This window comes from Poecile atricapillus, chromosome 1, assembly GCF_030490865.1.
Source record: "Poecile atricapillus isolate bPoeAtr1 chromosome 1, bPoeAtr1.hap1, whole genome shotgun sequence".
Lineage (NCBI taxonomy): Eukaryota > Metazoa > Chordata > Aves > Passeriformes > Paridae > Poecile > Poecile atricapillus.
The window spans coordinates 99,303,343-99,325,018 of record NC_081249.1 but is presented as its reverse complement, the minus strand read 5'-3'; the positions used below and the strand labels follow the sequence as shown (position 1 = coordinate 99,325,018).

Here is a 21,676-nt window from a genome sequence, read left to right as displayed (position 1 = left end):
GCAGAAAATGGAAGTCTGGTACCAAAAATGAGAGGCTCATAGCTGAGGCTCCAGGTGGGTCCATGACATCTCCTCATTTCTACACCCAGCCGTAGATGAACAATGTCTTCATCAAGGTTTTCTAGACAAGCTGCATGTCAGATGTTACAGAAGCTCTGGCTGAACTAACAGCCATCTCTTACTGCTCATGCACAAAGCACAGAGTCAAAAGCTGCTGCTGTTACCAGCCTCAATAGTGGTGTAAACTAATTTTAAGAACCATGCTTCTAAATGAACACGTATCAGCAAACAATTAGGAGATGGTGGGGGGAAGAAGGAGATAAGGATTGATGTGGGAAGGTGGTAATTGATGATACCAGTCATGAGAGCTGCCTGGAAGCACAGATCAGGAGCTTTTTGTGCTTTGTGCACCAGACAGTTGGCACAAGGACCATAAGAGTTACTTCCAGTGCCAAAAAATGTATTTCTTGAGCTAAGCTGATGTGATGGGTTGAATCCTGGATGGACACCAGGTGCCCATTAAAGGTGCTCTATCACTCCCCTCCTCAGATGGGCAGGAGAGAGAAAAAGGTACAGGCTTGCCTTAGGGTCACAGCCTGCTTTGGGCATCCACCCACTCTGGCACAGCCTGCTCCATGGGCTGCAGGTGAATATCTGCTCCACCATGGATGTCCCTGGGCCGCAGGGGCACAACCTGCCTCACCATGGGCTGCAGAGGAACCTCTGCTCTCGTGCCCAGAGCACTTCCTGCCTCTCCTTCTGCACTGACCTCGGTGTCTGCAGAGCTGTTCCTCTCACATGTTCTCACTCTGCTTTTCTCTGGCTGCAATTTGCTTCTGCACAATAATTTTTTTCCCCTTCTTACACATGTTGTGATAGAGGGATTACTATTGCTACTGATGGGCTTGGCCTTGGTCCATCCTGGGGCTGTGTGGCACTGGCTCCACTGGACACGGCGGGAAGGCTTCTGGCAGCTTCTCAGAGAAGCCCCCCCTGTAGCCCCCCTGCTACCAGACCTTTGCCATGCAAACCCAATGCAGCTGAGCTCCTGCCACAGCAAGGAAAGAGAAAAGCAGCCAGGGCAGCAGGGTGAGCGTGGCCATGAGCACGGCAGAGACCCCGGGAACAAAACACAGAAATGCAGTGAGAGAGCTCCCAGCCTCAGGAACCCAAAGGCCCCTGGCTTCCTGTGGAAAATGATAGCCTGTGACAAATACAAACCCCTGTGGCTAGCAGCAGTTTGATCAAATACTGTAGCATGGGAAAAGAAAGCTTAAAACAAAGCATGGCTTTAAAAAGAAATTAAACTCGTAGCTTAATTTATGTTAATTTACCAGACCAGAATATTAAAGGCTTGAAAATGTTTGGGAATTACCAAGTATTTGTAAAACTGTTCATGGCTCCTAAAACAGTGATCACTATTAATAAGATTATGAAATTTAGGATTTCTAAGTGCATTTCCTTCCTTTCTTTAGCGCTCTTCTGCCAGTGCCATTTGGTCAGTAGTGAGGAAACAGAAATAACATAATCAGGATTACTACACCAAACCCAGAGTACAAATAGCAAATGATCTGAAAAAATGGAAGCAAACCATATATACACACACCATACAAGAATGACTAATGCCACATACATCTGAAAGAAATTAGAGCTAATTGGAAATAATGAACAAACCAAGCAGGGCCAGCTTTATAGTCTCTATAATTTGTGGTGGCTAGAACTAGCAACAGTCGAAAGATACATCCGTATTTGTATGCTCCATTTTTTAGCTGTCACAGCAGCTCTACATAATTAATTCTATCACATCCCCCATCATCCAGACATATTGCCTAATATGTAAAAATAAATTGCTATATTTCTTCTCATCTCTATCCTATCCAAACCACAGATATCTCCTGTATGCAGCATATTATTAAAACTTTGAGGAAGGCAAAAGTTAATAACTGGTTTCTCCATAGGAAAATATTTTTTGCTATGAAGGGATTTATTATCTGAAGTCAGGCAGGCTGCAAAGTCTGCTGATGAGAAACAACCCCTCTGCTATATTCAACTGTTTTGACAACTGTTAAATACAAGTGATGACACAGTCGAAATACCTAGTCTGAAATAAGATAAGATGAATACCTCACATTAAATGCTTTCTTGTACTAACGCCTGTTTTTGCATGTATTAGCACCAGCAGCAGAACAGCACTTGATACAGATGGAAGTAGAATTGGACTTGTAACCTTTACGTGAGTCAGATGTGATTCACAGCTCAAGCTATATTATTCCTATCTCTGCTTGCTTCTTTTGTAATAAACAATGGATCTTTTATATTCTAATTAGTACAGGATCTACAGCCTGGGCTACATGCTGGCCATTCAAGCCTAGGACAGGGCATGAATGAAGAAAACACTGTTGCTGAATAGGGAGGCTCACTAAAAGACTCCCCAAAACCCCAACCAAATCCCCAGCAGGCCAAACACAGCGATCTCCCCACCTTTCCTGGCTCCCAACCCAAAACCACTCTGTTTCTCCCAGCATCTTTTCTTACTGCACAGCAAAGTCACGGAACTGGGTCAAGGAGGGAGGTCTGAGGCTCCCACTCACAAGTGAAAATCCCTGTGCTCAGCAGTGAGACTCACCCAGACTGACAACAGCTCTCCAGCATCCCTCCAGAATTTCCTCAAGGACACAGCAGACTGGGGAAAAAACGCCCTGAATGAAAAAAAAAACATCAGTGCACAGACTTATGCTTGGAAAGATGTTAATACATAAATAATGTGACAGAAAAAGGCAACAGGCAAGCAGACTGGAATTTCTTTGTAGGTAGCTTGCCAATAGTCTACACAATAGCTTGCATGGAGTGAATACTGAAATATTGAAAATTAGTTTGTTTTCAAAGGCAAGTAGAAAGCCTTTAAGAGAGAATAAGCATAAAGACTACAAAACTTTACTGTTCTAATGTATTTGCTGTGTCGCATTTTATAGGCAGGTGAAGAACACCATTCTGTTCTCAGATAAACCAATCACGTATTAGCAGCCCACCAAACTAAAGCTGAGATTTTTGTACTGCGTGGATTTCCTTAAGTCTAGCTCCCAGACTTGGCTAGCAGAATGAATTCTTTTCCTTTGATACAGACCATCAATATCTCATGAATATTATAACATGTCCAAGTCCAAGCAACTGCAGAGTCAAGTACTTGCAAGCAGGCGATTACAGCGCAGAGCTGTGATGGGATTTGTCTCTCTAAATGCAGTCACAGGATGCCGGTGCACTAAGATGAAACTACACTAAAAACCAAAATATTTCACACAGCTGCTTCCAGAGCAGAGCAGTGACTCTTCTGATTCTAGAAGGCTACCATAACTGGTTAAAAAAATATGGAAATTCAGCAAGTGAAGGAGCAAGAGAAAATTACACTAGGTGTTTCAATGAAGACACTACTGATTTTCAGCTGTTCTCATTTACACATTCTAGATTTACCTACAGTTTAGTGGGGTTTCTTTACGAAGCTGACAGCTCCAATGGCAGCACAGATTCAAAAGCAAGCTTATGTAACCCTAAAGTGAATTTCTCAGCCTTGTAGTGTGAACAGTACCAGTGTTAGATCAGCAGCAAAGCACACTAACTTTCCTATTAGAAAAGCTTTCAGGGCAGGGTAGGAGAAAGGGCTCCAAGTCAGTGCATTGCATCTGTGTGGCAGATCTGTATTAAAGCCCTCCTGAGGGAATGTTATCTATTTCACCATACTTGAATCTCAAGGAATAAATGGAAGAGGAATATTTCTGTCCTGCCTCACAGAGACATGTAGAAGCAGCTCAGTCTCTGCCTGTTCTCTCCTCTTTCATGCAACCCAGAGCAATGAGCTTTTCCTTGCAGTCCCCTAATTCAAACTCTGGACAAGGGTAATCACATTTCACACTTCATGGTTTAAACTGATCACCATATGGATTAGGAAAGAAACTGTGTCTCACTGCATATGAAACTATCACACAAGTCCATAGCTCTGTAAATGGTTGGTTTGCTGTAGACTCAGGAATTGGGAATTTTCCCCAGAGGGAGATGTGGATGCTGGACATGCATATCTTCTTGCTGCTTTACTTTTCTAGCTCTGTGTCTCTGTGTTTCTGAAACTTGTCCAAAGCAGAAATTAAGACAAATTTCATTGCTCTGAACTGAGCATACCTTTTAGATATTTAACACATTGCACTTTTACATACCAGTAATGACTTACTAGGAAATTCCCTCGCTCTGCTAGTTAGAATGCACTGGAAGAATGGCTTTGATCATCTTCAGATGGATTTAGTCCTTGGGGCAGATTTATCATTTCAGATTAAGATTTAACACAGTCTCCATAAAGACCTTTAGCCATTTTGGGGTGTTTTGGTTTTGGGGGGTTTTGGTTGGCACAAAAAGGCACAAATTTTGCATTTTAAAGCTGTTTAAGAGAAATCCAAAGTTTATAGAAGTTTATTTTTTTTGCACTGTGCACCTACAGTCTGCCTGCTCAGGTGACTGTCCTTTACAGCTCTGAGAAACCGACAGGGCAAAACAGCTGAGGACCTTAGCAGTTTCCACAATTTTGGTGGGGAATATAACATCAGTTTCCAGGGCCTGAATCCCCATTGTTGTACCTTCAGCAGCAAAGCTCTCTGAAACAGGGCAGGTGATAGGAGCAATTTTTCCCAGTTTTTCCCCACCAACCAAAAAGCAAGCAGAATATGGCAGGAATGTTCATCCAAGGTAGAAAGCAGCAGGGCAGAGAATGAGGGATTTTGGCCCATTTCAAACAGCTCTGGATTCTTCAGTGCTTTGTGTAATCAGCTCTCAAGCAACAGAGCTGCCATTTCTTCGGAGACCATATCCTACAGAAGTCACTTGGCTTCATACCCTGCATCTTTGGCCCCTGTATCTCACTCCCTCCCCAGCAACTATTGTTTATATCATCTCGCTTTGGGAACTCCAAAGACTCTCTTTTCATCACCCCCTTTCCAAACAAATGGGCATCTTTCCCATGGCTGGAGTTTGTTCCCTTTAGGAAGGCTGCACATGTACATTTGACACAATAGGTGCCATCTCCATGACACCATGTGCTGTCTGCACAAGGAAGAGCCACAAGTTTGCCACATAAATCCTTACCATGTAATCGATTTTCGTGCCAACATTTCTGGGTCACAGCAAGCAGTCATGCTCTGGGGAGCTTTTCATAACCAAATGACTTCAGATTTCTCTGCTCTGAATCATTTACTCTGACAATGGTTATTGTTTATGCTTTGGAACACCAGTCAACACTGGAGCCCCTCTGATGCCAGATAAATAGGCAGGTAAACACAGCCCCTACCTGAAAGGACTGGGTGCACACTTTATGTCAACAAGTAGGCAGAGCAGAGTCTGAGTTCAGGAATTGGAAGCATTAGGTTGAAGAAAGGCAGAAGCAAGTATTGGCCAAAAAGTAAGACCACCACAGGTTAAGGGTTCCTCCCTCCCCCACCACCTCCCAGCACAATCAGAGGCACAAGACCAAGCAGGACCTTGAATTCACACCACAGTTCCCAGGCAGGATCAGCTGAGTGCACACCACCCCTGGCAGATGTCACCTGCGTGGTTTGAACAGAGAATCTGCAATTTGCCTACTCCAGCCACTGTTACCTTCAGCAAAGCCATCTTAATGCCCATTTTGGCCACCACAGCCCAGAGAACAGGGCATTGCTTTTGTCTTTGCAAACAACTCATTTGGTTTCTTTCAGCCTTGCTTTCCTTAAATTCCACAACCCATGTCTTTCTCTTCACTGCATAGGGCTCCAGTCTTTCTTCTTATTCCTTTCAAGCCTCTCCAGTTGGTTTTAGAGGGAGTAGCCTCTCCTTGCATGTATTATCACCTCTGTCAGTTTAACCTTGTGGAGTAACTGGAAATATTTATTACTGGTAAATATAAATATATTACTGAGAGAAAAAAAAAATATATATATCAGTCACTGACATTTTAAGATTTTTTTCTGCAGAACTGCAATCTATTAATTTGTTTCCCACCTTGTGACCAACTGACCTATTATTGCTTGTTACAGTGAAGAAATTCACATTTGTCCTGCCTGGCCTACATCATCTGTTTCCAAATAATTTTTTCAATTTCTTTCAGTTATTTTGAACCAGAAACTCATTGCCTAGAAATCATGAGCCCCACTTCCAGTTATTGAAATATAACTTTATCAAATACATTTAATCATGAATCACTGTTCAATCATCCAAATCATTAGGGAAAATACTGACTTCAGGCCTCTTGGATGAATATTTTCATTTGGATGATGAGCCCAGCTAGTACTTGAAGAGCACTTCTCTGATCTGCTGTTTGATTAGATCATAGTTCCCCAGACTTATCAAGCAAGACAATACTGACATTTAGTTAGAATATTTGATTAACAAAGGACACATCCACATTTGCCTGTATCATCTTTTAAAGACTGATGTAAACTACTGTGCTATTGAAAAGGGAGAATCAAAGTCCTTTTTCCTGTAGAGCTCTGACAGAAAACTTGCAGATTAAAACAACTTCAGCAAGCATGAAATTACCAACCAGAAGAGGAAGTGACAAGTATTCCATGTTCCCTCTCAGAAGACATGGCCACCTCTTGCCATCTCTTCAGCTTCAGAAAAGCTGATCTCCTAATTATCTCCTCCTGAGGCCTCTCTGCAGCAAATGAGGTCTTTGCTCATCTGCTTCCACCGTTCCCTTGAAAGGCAGGTCCCAAAATGCTCTTTATAGGATAATAGAATGGTTTGAATTGAAATTAAAGATCATCTAGTTCCAACTCCTCTGCCATGAGCAGGGACAGCTTTCACTAGATGAGGTTGCTCAAACCCCCATCCAACCTGGCCTTGAACGCTTTCAATGATGAGGCATCCACAGCATCTTGGGGGAATCTATGCTCATGCCTCACCACCCTCATCATAATTGTCATTCTTCAAGAGGACCACAGAGGTTTGATTTGCTGCTTGTAGTGCACCATACCAAACTCTTTTTTCCCCTCCAGTTCAAGGAATTTTGGCTGACAGCCCAGCCCACAGTAACTGCAGAGGAAGAATATGCCTGCAGCGCTCACAAGAGCCGAGCCCACCTCGCAGGCAGTCACTGCTCCTTGGCACACAAGATCCTGCTCCCCTTCCAACATGCACAGCCAAGCTGTGTCTGCTGTTTGTGCTGGGTGGAACAAAAACGTTTTTGCTTGCTGCACCCTGCAAAAGACAGAGTGTAAGAATTGCATTCACAAGTGTAACAGCTTAAGGTCTGACCAGTTTCAACAAAGCCAGGATCCAAAAAAACCACAAAAAGAATAAGAAAGGAACGGGACCAAAAATACAGTGCAGCTCAAGTTGAAAAACATCAGCTGATAGCATCCATGATCAATGTGGTCTGCACATGCTTGGTTTTATTTCCCATTTACTTCCAAGGGAAATATAATAGCACTATAAAACCAGAGTTCTAAGATGTCTGGATCTGAAAGTATTATTTGACACACACAAAACATTCCATCACCTGAGTCTCACAGAAACTCAAAATTTCCAAATTTCTAGAACTGCTAAGTTAAACTGCACTCTTTTGCAACAATTTTCTGTTTTACAGTTCACAGTTGTACTATTCTCTTCCACAGTCAAGCATAGCATTACAGAAACTATTCCTTGTTGACTCTAATAGCATAATTTCTCATAAACACTAGTTGGTGGATCTTTCACTTTGAGGACCAAAGTAAGCAAAGTCCTCACTGATTTGCATGAGGAAACAAATATCTTTGACTGCGAAAGGCATTTAAAGCTGGAAATCAAGAGACACTTGGTCATAACAAAAACTTCTAGAACCTTACAGTTTCAGAGATTTAAAAACTGCCTACTGCAATTCCCTGAGATTTTTCCTTTCACTTGTAAACTCCACTGTTTTATAAATCTTATGATTCTGCTAAAGCCGAATATTTAACACCATTACAAACCCACCACAATTACTCCATAAAATAGTATGATGAGCACATCATTTCCACAGTGTAGGAAATAGACAATAAAGTAGTAACTTGGTCTGTTTGAAGACCTTTAAAATGAGCACAGCTTTTCCACAGTGACAAGTGTCAGCAGCATGCTTCATCAGGATTTCCTGCCACTGCAAAATATTCCTATTTTGGCCATCATCATCATCAGGCATGGGTGAGCTCTGTTTGCTAAAGAACAGGCTTTATACCATTTCAATATTGGCCACCACAGCGTGGAGTACCTGAAGTTCAGTCTTGCTGAGCATGGTGCCAGCACTGTCACATCCTGCCCTCACAGAGTCCACAGGACACTTTGGAGCAGGTTTCTTCCCTGTAAGCACAAAGAAGAGACTTAGACCAGCTGTAGGGAAGACTCAGTATCAACACCAGGCTCATCACCCAGTGCTCCACACTGCTGTCACACGTCACCTGAAAGCAGCCATGGCCAATCCCCGTGGCAAGAAGAATTCAGTGCTCTGAAACTGAGCTCTGCAATGTGATGCTTGACAATCGACTTATGCAGGGCATTTAAACTGCACCTCTCCTTAGCAGGTCCAGTGAACAACTCCACCATCTAGTAATGAGAAAGCAGTACTAGGAAAAACCTGCAAAAATGTGTTACATTTTGCATCTGTGAAATGCAGCCTTATAAAAGCTCTGCACTCTTTTGCACCATCTTTTTCACTTTTTACATATTTACACAACTTTTAAACACAGAGGTAGCCTTTAATCTCTGCAATTTAACAGCCACTCCATACTCTAAAACAACAATTCCCAGGGTGGGAATGAGCCCATCTTGACTTCATATTTGTTGCTAGAGGCACAATTCTTCCCCCATGCCATGCTGCTCATTGCTGAGACAGCTGAGCAATCTCAGCTCTGTGTTTATAGTTCTTTGGGTTTGTAATACCTTTGGGCTTGCATGGAAATGTCAGTGCCCATCACCATTGCTACACTCTACCATATCCATTCTCCAACAAACAGGGCTTTGCTGAGCACATCACTGTGTGACTATCCTGCTAAAACCATTTCCATAAAGATGCTAAAAGAGAAGAGCCTAGCCCAGTACAAAGGTGGAACTGTGGAACCTCTGCAACCACCCCAGGTGGCTTTCCCTACCACAAGGGCTCCTCTGCATTGATTTTCTGGTGTCTATGCAAGATTGTAATCACCTCTAAATTCTCTCTGGGGAGCAGCAGTATCTTCTCCACCCTTTCACTGCATTTCATTGACAAAAAATTAATCACTTTGAATATCTTTCTCCCACTATCACACCTGAAGTTGGACAATAGATAAAAAGAGTTTTCAGACAGAAAAAGACATGTAGATACAGTACCAGGTCTGATTAAACAACTCTGCATCTTTAGAAATCAGGTTAATTTTTTACTTGCATTAACCTCCTTTTTGCTCCTAGTTTAACCTTCTAACTTTCAGTGTTATTTGACTCTTCAATACAGACTTTCCTATTTCTAGGTACAACATGAGAATCAGCACTTGATTCACACTACTTTGCAATGCCATAACATGTTTAAAAATAACAGTGTACTAAAACATATCCTTTTACACAAAGGCTTATAAGCCATTCCTCCCAGTTTTAAAATTAAACTTACATTTCAGATCGAGGCAGTTCTGAGTCACATTTTCAAAATGTGGTACATAAAAAACATGCAACATCGGCTGCAACTGGCTACAGACTGGTGCCAGTTTAAAGTATTTATGCAAGACAGGAATAGACAGAGGGAAATAACTGTCCCAAACCCTGCTGAAGAATATGCCCTTTCCCAGGCCCTGTGTTTTGCTCAGTCCATAATCATTTTCCAATCTGCTGGAAGCCAGTGGTCCTGCTGCCAGGGAGTCTCTCTTGACTCCTTCTAAAGCAATGTATGCTGGTCAGGGACTTCTTTCCCCTCCTGCTTTGTCTCTCACACTTCATTTTCCCCTCACAAACATGTTTTGAATCTTTTCTTCTCATGGCTTTTCCATCTGACTGTGGCATCCTCCAGGACCAGTGCAGCACAACAGAAGACCTGCACCCATGTTGTCTTTCCTATGTTTCAGAGGACAATGAGCATATCAAGTATACAAAGAGGTGCCCACAAATGTGATGATTTTTAAGTTCCCTTGTGTTGCAGGATGCTACTAAAAGGGAGTTCTGTTCACACACAAGTGGAGGGCTTGGTCTTGTACAGCTTGCCAGGGCAGCACCATTTGGGCTTTTTCTTTCAAGAATCTAAAGCAAGTCAAGCTCAGATGTGATGTTGGGCTGGTTGTGTCTTCTCTGCCTGTTCCATGTGGTACAAAAAGCTCCTGGAAAAACACTGAGTGGTGAGGAGCTGTTATTTCAAGTGGAGAGATTAACAGCCTAAATGAAATAACTAAAACACTGGTATCCTGAAGGCTGTTAGCAGTTAGGTAGCTACTTGAATAAAATGCTTTCTTGTGGATAAGCTGGTCAAGAATCAGGTTTTGTTCTTGAAAATCATTGTGATGTTCAAGACTAATTCAGTCTTAACAAGCAAAAAAGGCTGAAAAATTCCCCTCTTCAACAAACCAAATGAAACATACTACTTTCCCAAAACACAGTTGATTAGGTATAGACATTTCACTTTAGCAAACAGAGGAAACTAATCACTCTTTTTTTTTTTTTTTCCAAAATATTTTTTTCCAGGATCCACAGTTTCATAAAGGTGTTTTAGTTTTGATAAAACTGCATTCTTTATTCTACAGAAAATGCTTTCATCAAAATTTTTCCCAGCATGTAAAGCTATAATGATGGAGAAATCTGCTAAGGAAGTGCCTCACCCATGGCATCATCAGTTTCTCCCACAGTGGATACCAGTGTTTGCTGGGAGCTGGAAGCACAGTAATTTCATCTGTAAGCTGTCTGCATGCTCTTGACAGACAGCTATTGTGTCTGCATCAACACAGCTGCTATTTGATAATCCAAATCCCTCATTATTGTTTCCAAAGGAAAAGCATGCATCCCTTCTTTCTTCTCATTTCCTTAAAAAAAAATAAATGTTTTTTTTAAAGGAAAAATAAAATTGAAACCATTCCCTGATTTAAGGGAATTATCAAGTCAATTATGCAGAGAATTGTCTCAAATGAACTGTTCTGATGGCATTCAAATTCCACTTTACTGCAGAATAAGGGGGTTTTTGTACATTGCACAAGACCTCATTCCCTAAGGCTGCTGCTCATCCTGGAAGCCTCCCCTTTCCCGTGAGGGGCTGTTCCTCTGTGTCCTGCTCTGGGTTAGGATGATCTGGAGGGCAACTGCTGGATCCCAACTCAGACATTCCCCTCTCAAGTGTCACACTTTGGCTGGTGCCACCAGCCACCATCAGCCACAGCCTCCGGCTGCCTCAGGGAGACTGGAGCCGTGCCCGTTCTTCCAAGAGGAAGCCGGAAGGGTAGATGAGGATATAAACAATGACTACCTTGTAATTAGCAACAACACAATTACACACAAAAACCACTGGGTTTGAAGGGGCTGTATGACAGCTTCAGAGACACCTTTGTGCCAGATGAGCTTACATCCCCAGCCCCAGTGTACTGGGCTTAATCATATTATAAATCAAAAGCTTCAGTATTATAAAGGAGCACTGATAAAACATCATTCAAACAACTTTCAACTTCGCACAGACACTTGAAACCATTCACCCATGAAACAACATGTCAAAGGCAGCTCCTCAGCACAGGTCAGATGCTGAATGGGAGGCACATTCCACCCCATAAACATTGAAGCCATCAGTAATTAACTTATCGGAGGCCAGGAGAGCCCTTTGGTCTGCCAGTGCCTCCTCCAAGCAGACGGGCAGTGGGAGTGGGTTTGCTGGTATGCACCAGGCATTTCAGGCACGAATCCCAGCCTTGTCCCAGCGCACCCCAGAATGTGGGCACAGGCAGCTGGTGGTGAAAGCCTCACAAACCATCTCTGAGAACGTGGGCGCTGCTCGGAATCAAAACAGGCAGCACAAGCAGCGATAACATCAGTATTGCAGAAATCTGGCAACTGCCTGGCTCAGCCTTACTGAAAAGCCCACAGGGGCTGCAGGAGTGGCTTCATTCCTGTAGCACATCTTGCCTCAGCTAGAGGAATGGATTGGCTTTTGAGAAAAGCCACAAGCCTGCTGCATCCCCACTTTTGCACAGGCACTTAGTTTCTTGACTGTCTCCAAGGGCATGAGAAGATAGAGCTTAGCAAAATCCTATACCTTGTCCATAGAAAGGATGCAGAAGAAATAGTAAAATTCATTAGCCTTTGGTACAGGCCATAGGGAGTAAAACAAGCCACCATTTTAAGGGGACTTGACTGTCTTCAGCTCTCAGTCCTTCACTCACCCATTCTCCAGCTACCTCAGGACCTCAGTCCAGAGCAGACTCCTGAACTGGTCACACATTTCTAAATTGTGAAATCTGTGAAATCTGTCCTCAGCAGACACAGTCATCTTCTCCAAATATCAGCTCACCATCATGTAACAGCAATGTAAAAAACCAGTGACAGCCATGAGGAAAAATTGCAGCAAAACCTCCAGGGCAATATCCCTAATCTTGGTGTGGGGCCTGAGGTGCCCAAGCAGAACTTGAGATAATCCTGAACCATCTTCAACCCCAACCAGTCATTCATTCTTACAAATATTCAGGTACAAACCTGAGCACCAAAAAACAAACAAATTAGTGGTCAGTAGTTATGCTGCCCTTGGACATGCAAATACACTTGTCTTTTTTGGAGCTCTTTGCTCTCTGGCTTTCAAAACCATTTGCAAGACAACTGAGAATGTCATTTACATCAAAAATAAAAGTAGTTTTGTAATGCTTCACATGTTCAAAGGTCTGCCAAGTATTTAATCCACACAACGCTTATGGGAACCAATATTCCCCTCCATCCTACCACAAATATTCACAGGAAGTCTGAAAGAAAGGCTCTTTAAAATCATTCTCTTTTCACATAAAACATTTTTGAACAGAGATGGCAAGAACAATCCAAAGCAATGTTGCAAGAAGTTTTCATTTTCCCTGTGAAATTTTCATTTTTCAGTAAAATCCTTTTCTGCAAGACTCTTCCTACAAGAAAATTTCAACTAGCTGTAGTGAAAACAATACAGGCAGTAATATATAAACACATGAGGAGACTGTAGCAGGTTTAGAATTACTTTACCAAGAACAGATATCAACAGAGGGCTGTTTTATTCCCAACATCTTCAAATAGCATTTTAGATAATTCATGTTTTCATCCCCTCAGCTTGTGAAGTGACTGAGCTTGCAATGTAGCATGTTCCTAATCAAGTGTCAGGGGGAAGGGACCTACCCTCTCTGCCTTTCCTCCATGATATGCCTCAAGTTGCACTTAATAGAAAAGTTACACTTTCACTGTTTTGGTTTTTTTTGCCTTTTTTTAAAGTTGGGTTGGTCTAGGTTTTGTTTTTGTGAGCAGAGAATCATCTATAAGGATTTTGGCCTGTAATCATTTCTGAAGAGCTAAAATTGCTCAATTAGCAAGAGGATCTAGCTCATATTGTCCCATCAGCAGTGCCCAAGTAAACCTTAGGAGCTGTTTAACTACTTCCACCTTTTTCCTGACATCTGCCTTGGTCCTGACAGCTCCCTGACTGCCTATGACTCCCCCTGTTCCTGCAAGAGTTCTTCAATTTGTTGGCTTTTTTAAAAAGTGGTTATATAGTTACTGCTTTATACAACACGTACTTTAATACATCAGTACTTCTCCATTGCTGTCCTCTTCACCTCAGGCCAAGCATCAACAGGTTTCATGCCTAACAAAGCACTGAGGTGAACCCTTGTGAATAGGTAAATAAAACCTGCACTCAGCAGAGGTTTTTGATCTGATACCACTCCTGTCCCAAGAGCTACATTTTATAGGGCACACCTCAAACACATCACTTGACCAATATCTGATACTAAGTCAATATTTACTCCCCAAAACTATGCATATTATTTGGCCAGCTTGTTTTACCTACTTGCATTTTTCAGATTAATTGTTCACAGGAAAGACAATTAAAATAAAAAGAAAAATTTTGCAAAATAAGATGAAAAGATGACATACAGTCTCAGCTCACAAAAATCACTGAACTCTGATTCTCTGTTCTGTTTGGTTTCATTTCAAGTTGTTTTAGACAACTGCAGCTGTCTTGTTCCCAAACTACTTCCCACTAAAATCAGGACAAGGTCCATGACTGTTGATGTTGGCACATCCCTCCACTCCCCCACCTTTCAATACAGTCCCGTCAAAGTCAAAGCTCGATGCTAGAGAGCTGCTGTGTGCCTGCCTTTTTAACTTGAAGGACATTGGGAATCTGTAACTCTGCCAGCAAACAGACTCATTTGTTATTAACACAGCCCATATTTAGCCATGTGTCTCCCAAGGAAAAAACACATACTTTCTTCTTAACAAAGCCCAATCTCTGTGCAGCCAAATCCCTGGGGACTGCTGGATCCCATTTTGCATGGCCAAATAAGGTAAAGCAAGAATTTGAAAAATGCAAACCTGGCCTGAAGTTGCCCACAGCTTTCAGGAGCCATTTCTGCATTTGTTAACCTTTTGTTAAAACACCAGAAGGTGCTGCAAGGCCTTTATTTTATCTTTTTCCTGAATACTTAATTTCCAAAGAAGTATTTTGGAACACAAGTGAGCTTTAGGGAGATGAAGTAGTAGGAGACCATGGCTGAGATCAGGAAAACAATACTGAAGAAAAGAGTGTTAGAGCTTCACCCAAAATAAAAATGGTGCAATTCACTAAGAGATATTGATTGGACATTCTCCAGATTACAGGCAAGCACTATTCTGAAATGCACATGCGAGGGAATCCAGCGGCTTACATAACACACTGCACATCTCAAAAGGATTTTAATTCTGGCTTCCTACTGAACTTTACTACCTTCCTTCAGAAGGAGTAGCCAGAGATGTCTGTTTCTCTAATGGAAAAAAAAAATATTACACATTTAAGGCAGAAGAGATGGGATGAATAATTTGTGTCAACATGTAAACACCTTTGCAAAGGCTTCTTTAGGGAGAGAACTCTTAGTTTTCCTCTGTCCATCTTCCACCACAAATGCATCTTGCTCTCCAGCACTCTGCTTCGTGAGCTGCCATCTGAGCAGCAGGCAGCTGTTCCACAGGAACACAGAGATTCAAGATCCCCACTATCATTATGCATTGAAACTAAAAGCATCTGGGACATGGGGGAAAATGAGCAGTTTCCTACCATCCCAGCTGGAAAATGTGCATGCAGAAGTTATTAGCTTTACACAGAGAAGTGTAAAGTAACACCATGTAGACCATGCATGCAAGGACCAAATTCAAGGGGGTGTGGGAAGCACAGATTTTTCATCAAGCTGGAAGTGAAAGCAGAAACGCAGAAGAAATTGATTTTTGCTACTTGTTCTAACTTAGTAATGAGAAGTGATTAGGCATCATGGGCCTTGTGGGACTGAGAAGCTGCTCTTGGTTTCCCTGAGAGGTGAAGACATTGTCATGCCATGAAGCATTTTATATTTTTGATCATGACCAGTGGTCTTCCATAGGATGATTTTAATGCTAACTCAGCAGCTCAGCCGACTACCAATTTTTGTGGAAGCATCACACCATTTGTTACCTCTGCACACTGCTTGCTAGCCTTCTGCAGAGACTGAGGAAATACCTGTATCCATGCAGAACAAATAATTGAAAGTCACTAGGGAGAAGCAGTTATTGCCTTCCAAGCCTCTGTGTTGTACTGGAGATTAGCAACTGAAACTGTTAATGTGCTAACTAATCCCTTTAAGCATTGTCATATTAGCAGCACTCAGCCTCCTTTACCAAATTAAAGGTGAAAGAGCAGCTTTTAACATTCTCTTTCACAGGAAACAATTCAAACAGAAACATACCAAAGTGGAAAACCAACAAGTTTAAAAGTGAGAAAGATTTACCTTTTGCATTCAAGGCACAAGGAACAAGGGCCAGGTTTAGCCCAGGTGACCACATTCAGACTTGTAAAGCTGCAGACCTCACCACACACCTTTGTACCTGAGGTCAAGACTGTGGCCTGCAGTGAAGAACAAAACAGCAACATTGATCCAGCAGGACCATCCAGGTTTCAAGTGATGGAGCATTGGGCAATCCCAGACAGAAGCACAGACTGGAAGAAGCAATCATTGAGAGCAGCCCTGTGGAGAAGGACTTGGACAAAAAACTGGACATGACCTGGCAATGTGCTCTCACAGCCTAGAAAGCCAAATACATCCTGGGCTGCATCCAAAGCAGCCTGGCCAGCAGGTCAAGGGAGAGGATTCTCCCCTTTTGAGACCCTACCTGGGGTGGGAGCATCCAGCTCTGGGGGACCCAGAGCAGGAAAGGCATTGGCCTGTTGGAGCAAATCCAGAGGAGGGTCATGAAGATGATCAGAGCACCTCTCCTACAAAGACAGGCTGAGAGAGCTGGGGCTGTTTAGCCTGGAGAAGAGAAGGCCTCAAGGGACACCTCATTGCATTCTTCCAGTACCTCATGGAGGCTTATAAAAAAGAGGGAGTTTTTATATGGGCAGATAGTGGCAGGACAAGGGGCAGTGGTTTAAATTGAAAGAGGGAAGGTTTAAATTAGACATTAAGAATAAATTGTTACCTGTAAGAGTGGCAAGGAACTGGAACAGGCTGCCTGAGGAAGTTGTCCCATCTACTGAAGTGTTCAAGGCCACCTTGGATGGGGACCTGAGCAGCAAGGTCTAGTGGGTGGCATCCCTACCTATAGCACAGCTGTTGAAATGAAATTATCTTTAAGGTCCCTTCCAACCAGAACCATTCTATGTTTCTATAGGAAGTTCCTCCTCTGCAGGTGAATCCCATTGTTCATCACATGGGACCATATATAGGACTTCTGCTGGTAATGCCAACCACTTGGAAGCTTTGAAGCAGGTAAGAACACCTGGATTTTAAGAACAATGACAGGACTTTTAATTTCTTTTTAAGAGTGAATATCGCTCAGAGCTGTAAGACTCAGAGCTAATTTTGCTGCAGATTTCAACCCTGTTCCTCTTAGTGTGGGATTAGGAAACAGAGACATAGAAATCCTCCCATCCAGTCCTGAATGATGGATGCACCTCCTTCCTGCCACACTGATGCTGGTATGAAGCAGCAGCACCCTCCCAAGGGAGGCAGAGGTAGGCTCCTTACAGGCTCTCTCCCTGATTCCCAGAGGTTCAGTTCTTGGCCTGCTGCATCCTTACCCAGCAGAGCTGAGCATGCCAAGTTGGCCAGGACCCAACCCTCCTGTGGCCAGACTCTGTGGCTCAGCTGCTGACCTGCAGAGAGCAGGGCTCCATGGGGAGGGCTGAAAGTTACCCCGTGCCAGCTGGCCAATGGCCAAAGCAGCTCCCTTTCCAAACCAAAGCCAGAAAATACTATGAAAACTCTGACTCCAGCTTGAAACTAAATGTAAAATTATAGAAGCTTCCTCTTACTTTTTCCACAAGGTTTCCAAACTGAGGAAGGTCCTTTAAAGCTCTTCCAGGTAAATATTTGCACCTTTGGCTCTAACATAGTGGAGATCAGCGGTGGAAGTAAGGTTGACCTAATGATTTTGTTTAAGTTTTGACTCACAGCAAACCAGGATCAGGACACTTCTTGTGAACTGAAGGTCGCAGAGGCATTGGAAAACTTTAGTCACCTCATTCTGGAAATATTTGGTTTGTTGTTTTTTATTTTAAAAAAGCTGAGTCTAGCTGAGGAAGACAATCATGCCATAAATAAGATTGCACAGCATAATCAACAGGATTCCCTATTTAGTTTAACATGGGATTATAAAAGAAAAAACACATGGAAACACAGATTTTTATATTTAGATTTGGGAGGCAGGGAAGATAAAAAGTGGATATGACTTACCTGGATATCCCATCAGGCTGCAGAGCTGGCCAAGGTTTCTAGAACAAATGGGCTTTACCAACTATAAGTATGAGGTGCTGTTCTGGAAGAAAGCTTGAAGGGGTAGCAAGGGGAGGAAAGTGTCTGGGCAAGAGTCAGGAGAAATATCTTCTGACAGTTGATCATATCTGGAACCTTTCCAGATACATGCCATTAGCAACCTCCTGGATATCCACAGAAAACTGCCAAGCCAGTTCTTTGACTGACAATTCTCATGCTACCACATCACATACAATCATCCCCAGGAAAACCACATCAAAACAGAACAAGACCGACACACAAACACACAAAAAAACCCAAGCCAATGCTAGTTCTACTTCTGCTAACTGGAGTAAATGGAATTAAATAGATCTTTGTGTACGATTACTATCTGTGTGCTCCAGTACACCACAGAACAAAAGGCAACTTTATGCTAAAAAATCTTCTTTATAAATTCTGTTTTCTTCATCAGGGTGAAGGATTGGAGTGAGGACACATTTTCAAATGCTGTACTGGAAACAGGGCTACACGTAGGTTTAAAGTTCAGAGTGTGCTTATATGACAGGCTTGGGACTTAGACTGCCAAAGCTGATTATTTCTTCCTCATACTCACACAGGCTAAAGCTCCATATGCTTGGCCAGGGCTTGGCCACAATGTCCAAATGCAGGTCTTAAGTTACCCAGTCAAAGCAAACAGATTTAGGGTTTGGCTCATGCACTGTCCAGGCTTAACTTCGGCTGTCTTTGCTTGAGGCCCACCTCCACTCTCTACAACTCCTCAGGCTCAGCACTCAGCCCTACTTCACATTTTTGGCCTCCTTAATCCTTGCAGCTGGAGTTTCCAGTGAGTGTCCTGCCTTCCCTCCTGCCTGCCTTCTTGTGCAGCTCATCACAGCAACACTCTCCAGACACAAAAGTGTTTGAAAAACCCTATGCCTCCATAGGCTTCTAGCCATCCTTCAGAAAGCAGCCATGTGGGCTTCAGCACAGAAACATGGGCCTGGTGGAGTGGATCCAGAGGAGCCATGAAGGTGATCTAAAGGCTGCAGCACCTCTCCTGTGAGGATAAGCAAAAAGAGTTGTGGTTGTTCTTCATGGGAGTAGGTGGCTCTTGTTAGAGCAGCTTTTCAGCACTTAAAGGAGTCATAGCAGGGCTGGGTTAATGGTTGGACTTGATAATTGTAGAGTTCTCTTCCAGCCTTGATGATTCTCTGATTATAAGCAAGATAAGGACAAACTTTTTAGCAGGGGCTATTGCAATAGGATGAGGGGTGATGGTTTTATATGAGAAGAAGGCTGATTTAGATTAGCTATAAAGAGCAGGGTTTTTATAATGAGTGTGATTAAACACTGGAGCAGGTTGCCCAGAAAGGTGGTGGATGCCTTGTTCTTGGAAACATTCCAGATTAGTCTAGACAGTTGCTCTCTGAGCAACCTGGTCTGGTTGAGAATGCCCCTTCTTATTCCAGGGGTTTTTGACTAGATGGCCTTTAAAGGTCCCTTCCAACTCACACTATTTTATGATTCAAAAAAAGGAAACAATCTGCAGAAAGTAACATTAGCCAAGAGGCATAAAAGATAGTAAAGAAAGGAAAACAAAAGTAACAGAAGAGAAAAGCAAATCCACATCTAAAAGACTGTTTTGTTTAGTTTCTGAAAGAATGGTTCTGGAAAAAAAGATTTTTAGCTTTGGTCTTGGAGTACATAATGGCCAACATCCTATGCATTTACCCAAAGAGTGCCCTAGGGCAGGGGCAGCTGGAAATACAGATAGCAGGTGGGCCTGCAAAGGAGCCTGGAGACCACAGCCCTGTTCTAAGGTTGGGAAGTCAAAGCTCTATGACAAGGGACAATATGGGTAAAAGCTGGTCCAAGAAGTTTGGGAATCAGTGCTGCAGCTTGAAACCATGCTCGTTATAAGCAGAAAACAGGCTTCAGTTTCCCAGATGAATTGCAATTTCGTACACCAGTTTATAGGCAGAGGAAATCCTTTTTTTTTTTTTTTTTTTGTTTCCACCCTCCCACTTGTTCTTCCTCCTCCCTAGAAGTTTTTATACTCACAGTAAGCCAAGCATCAAATGATTTCAATATGTGGTTATGCTCAGAGAGGGCAGAGACCCTGATGAAACACATAGGGTGGGGAATCCATGATTGTCACCATTTCTTTTCCCTGTGACTCAGTTGCAGGGTATTTCAATGAGAGAGATGAACTGCTTTCAATCCACAGCAATTTTTAAATGAAAAAGCTGTTAAGAATCAAAATAAGTATTTTCACATTTGAGTGCAAAGATTAAAGAAAGTAGTTCTTTGCTGGTCACCTGAATCTATTTTGCAAAGACATCTGAAAGGCATTTTATCAGCTGCTGAGCAGTATTTACTTATGAAACTGTTGTAATTGCTTTGGAATGTGCACCCTTATGGCTGGAACAGCTCAGCCCTGCTAACAGTCTGAGCAAAGTAATACTGCCTCATGGAACATGCCACTTTTATACAGCATTCATTCTTCATTCTCAAGGTAAACAGCATGAAATTTGAAAAGGAAAAGCAGCAAGTACATTATAAACAATGACTTTTGCAGAGCTGCCCTACATGTTTATAAAACCATCAACTCATCAGCGAAATTAATCATTGCCATGATGGAAATCATCACAGATCAGTAATTTAGAACTAAACCCATCTTGCAGCTGGAAATTGCATGGGCAAAAACTTTTTCCTGGTGCCCAGTAAATAAGTGCTGGAGTCAGTATCCAGTATGGAAGAAGTACTGTGTCCTAGCCACAAGTAAGCCCTTGTATTAGCTTGCAGTCTTGCCCTCATAGTAGATCAGCAGTGGAGGTCTTGGTAGATCAAAGAAAATCCACTCAGCCTTGCCCTAATCTCCTAAAACTGAAGCAGAACTCTGGTCTGCATTACACACGTCCAGGCTCAGCAACAGCCTAGCAAAAAAAAAAAAATAAAAAAAAAATGGTTATAGCTCTATCTGTCTTTAAGACAAAGCAATCCCAAAGACTGAGTCACAACCTGGAAAGTGCAGTGGTTTGAACAGCACTTTCCCTTTGTCTGTCTTATCACAAAATCCCCATGTAACCCAGCAGAATTGGAAAAGCACAAAGTAATTGCTATTATGCATGTTGATGCATAAAACATGGAAAATAAAGAACATCAAAGGACAAATAATCCCAGTCCTCCTAGCACTGATACAGAAGTGAACTGCTATATGTAGGAAACAGCAAAGCAGTCCCATTGGCCTGGGCCAGACTTTATAAACAGACTTGTAAACTTCACATGCTTGGAGTTAGTTTTCATAGGAGGCAGGAATGTCACATGCCTACATCCCCACTCCCCCCTTCAAGCCTGAGTTAACAGAATCCTTGGATAAAGGAGCTTCAGACAAAACCAGGACAGGCTTGGAGATAAACAACCCTGGTGGCTGCTCAGAGCCCAGGGGCCAGGCCTTGGCAATCAGATCTTGGAAAAGCCTGAAGGTGAGACAGGGTTAGAGGCTCTCGACTGAGAGGGCACTTCTCATTTCTGACTCATTCAACAAGAAAGTTTCTTGAGTTTTCTGCCTGACATGGCATCCAGGTCTTCTCCTGCTCCATGAAGTCATTGTTTGCAGTCCTCTCTCATCTCTTCTGCAGGTCTGGACTGTTCAAGCAGCCCTCAACCTCCTCAACAGCTGCTGCCCAATTCCCCTCCTGCTGTCAGTCACAGCCTGCCTCTGCTGACCAGCTACATGCTCCACTCCTGCCCTCCCATCACCAGGGAAAGAGTAAATGCCTCTTCAT

General features: G+C 42.7%; 1 long non-coding RNA gene across 1 annotated transcript in view; it reads right to left on the bottom strand.

Annotated features, from left to right (window-relative positions):
* LOC131582870 (uncharacterized) overlaps positions 1 to 17,964 on the bottom strand; it is a 36,743-nt gene extending 18,779 nt beyond the window's left edge. The window contains exons 1-3 of the long non-coding RNA XR_009278399.1: positions 17,871 to 17,964; positions 15,924 to 16,039; positions 2,627 to 2,699 (exon numbers count right to left, since the gene is read on the bottom strand). This is a non-coding gene — a long non-coding RNA (uncharacterized LOC131582870). The remainder of the gene's footprint in view (positions 1 to 2,626; positions 2,700 to 15,923; positions 16,040 to 17,870) is intronic.
* Positions 17,965 to 21,676: the final 3,712 nt, after the last annotated feature.